Source organism: Cupressus sempervirens, chromosome 10 (genome assembly GCF_028749045.1).
Source record: "Cupressus sempervirens isolate cs-2001-9-10 chromosome 10, ASM2874904v1, whole genome shotgun sequence".
Lineage (NCBI taxonomy): Eukaryota > Viridiplantae > Streptophyta > Pinopsida > Cupressales > Cupressaceae > Cupressus > Cupressus sempervirens.
The window spans coordinates 653,917,059-653,919,955 of record NC_143127.1 but is presented as its reverse complement, the minus strand read 5'-3'; positions in this window follow the sequence as shown (position 1 = coordinate 653,919,955).

Below are 2,897 nucleotides of genomic sequence, written 5' to 3'. Positions count from 1 at the left end.
CTAATTTCATGTGCCTCTACCCACCCACAAAAGTGGTATTAGAGCTAGGACAAGATAAGGGATTGAAGATTTGGCAAGAAGTAGATCGACAACCATTATTTGTCACAAAAGCCATTATAGGACTTTTGTGCCTAAGGATTATAAATTCAAAGACTATTTGCTAGAGAGAAATTACAATAGAGAAGTGGATCAAAGGAAACGATGACCAAATTGTCAAAGTGTTTGAAATACAACTTGTTGAAGACATCAAGAGAAAGGGAATTGTATAAATTTTCAATTATTTTATTATGAGTGAACTATTAAGATCTATATGAATTATGTTGTGCTACTTAGGTTTTGGTGGATTTCTATATATAATTTTTTTTTATTAATTTTTTTAATCATAGATAGCTTCAAGGAGTTTTCAATCTACAATTCCTGTATTTTTTGGTAGAATTATGAGAAATGGGTCTTTTAGAATAAAGATGAGATTTAATTAATATGAGCTATTACAAATAGTTTTATATGGTATATATTGAACCATTAGATGAGTCTTCTTTGAATGATGATCAAAAGAAAAACCTTGATGAAAATAGGAAAAAGAATAGAAGAGCTTTGAAGATTATTGAGAAAATATCAGATGATTCAATTGTTTGAAATATTAAGCCAACCACTACAACCATGCATGGAAAATTATTGAGATTGCATATCAAGATACATGATAAAGGTTGTTAAACTACAAGCATTTGGAAGATAGTTTGGAAATTTACAAATGAAAGACTCTGATTCTAAAGAGAAATTTTCAAAGTATGTTATGGACTTGGTTAATCAAATAAGGATGGATGGAAATGAGCCAACAAGTGAAAATATTGTAGAAAATATATGAAGAAGTTTGTTTGTTAAGTTTTATGCTATTGTAGTTATAATTGAGGAGTCTAAAGATTTGACACCATTATCTAGAGATGAGCTATTTGGGTCTTTTTATATTGATAAAGATAGGTTGAATAAGCATAACAATGCTTCACTAGAGAATGTATTCAAAATACAAATGAAATTTGTCAAAGGCATTGGAAGAGGAAGTATAAGTTTTAGAGGAAGAAGCAGAGGTAGAAATGATTTTCAAAAACAAAAAGGAAAAAGTGCAAATCTAGGAGGAAAGAGAAATCAATGCTTCAACTCAAGTGGATGCAATAGAAACTAGGCATCATAAAAGGTATGATTAATCAAATGTTCAATATCATTATTGCAATATTTCTAACCATTTTGTAAATGAGCGTCGAAAGAAACAAGTTAATTTGAGAAAGCAAAATTGAAAATTTTCTAAGAGTAGTTTTGAGATATTTTCATTACATGCAATGTATCTCAAGTGATTTTTTTTTCCTAGATAGTGGCTACATCAATCATATGACAAGAAACAAAGATTTTTTTGAAAGCTTGGATAGTTCAGTCAAATAAGAAGTGAAGTTGATAAATAATAACATAGTGGAAGTACTTGTGGGAAAGGTACAATCAATGTGATAACATACATGGTAAGGGATCTATTTTTTATGTTTACTATGTACTTAGTTTGAAGCATAATCTTATAAGTATGGGACAATTTAGTTAGAAAGGTTACCAAATTACTTTTGAGAAGAATATGTGCACTATATTTGACATGTCCCTTAGTAGCATGGTGATTGCAAGGGTAGAAATGAGAAATAATAGAATATTTCTACTTTAGATGAAAGGAAATATGGTTGAAGAAGTTGAAGCAAGTTTTACAGAAAAACCTCAAGATCAAGCATGGAGATGGCACTTGAGGTATGGTCATCTAAATTTAAAAGGATTGTCTTTATTGAAAAGAAAGGAAATGGTAAGAGGCTCAACCCTAATTAAAGCATCATTGAGTTCGTATGAAAGATGTATTTTAGCTAAACACCATAGAGAAGTTTTCCAAAAGAGATGTCATGTAGAAAAAGGGTACCTTTATGAATTATCCATTTAGATATATGCACGTTCTAATACAAATAGTTGAATGCACAGATATGTGTCAACCTTGGAGCTAACTTTGTCGATCCGACTAGATCATCTCTACTTGGAATTGATCTAGTCAGAAAGGTTCTGGCTTGATTAGCAAGGTATTGACTAGCCACCATGTGTCATGTATGTGTGCAAGGCTTCTGGTCGGAATCAATCCGACTAGACTTGATTAGTTTGGATCTATTCTAACTGGAATGTCTAAAATATCTATAAACTAAAAAATGGCCACAAATAATTTTTTTAATGTTTTATTTTATTTTATGTTTTTTTAAAGTAATATAATATTTCTATTGTGTATTTTTTAATATTTTAGTATTTTAAATAGTTAAAATAATTAAATTGTTTTATAAATATATATTCTTAAATAATGTGTTAGTTTTTACAAGCCCATGTGTAATACTTTGTTTTCAATTATTTTATTTTGTAATATATGTCTAAAAAATTGTGTAATATTAGATTTTTTTTGAATTTAAGAAAATTTTAGTAAACTTTAGAAAATATTTTAAACTTCAAAAAATACTTAAAATTTTAGTAAAATTTGATAATATTTAAAAATATTATTTCATTATTGTTAGACGAATAAGAAAAAAATTGTTCATTATAGTTAGAAAAATTTAGAGAAAATAATAGAAAATTTTACTTTGTTAATGTTAGAATATATTACAAAATTTTAGCCAAAACTTTTTAAAATATTTCTTGAGATATTGAAAAAACTAAATAATGTAGAAAATACTAGAAAACTTTATAGCTAATTAAAAACGTAACATTGAACAAAATTAGACAAACTCTTAAATTGAACCTAACTAAATTGTAACTAAATTAGTAGCATTGAAACTAATAAATTATAACTAATTAAAACCCTAACATTGAACCTAATTAAACTCTAACATTGAACCTAA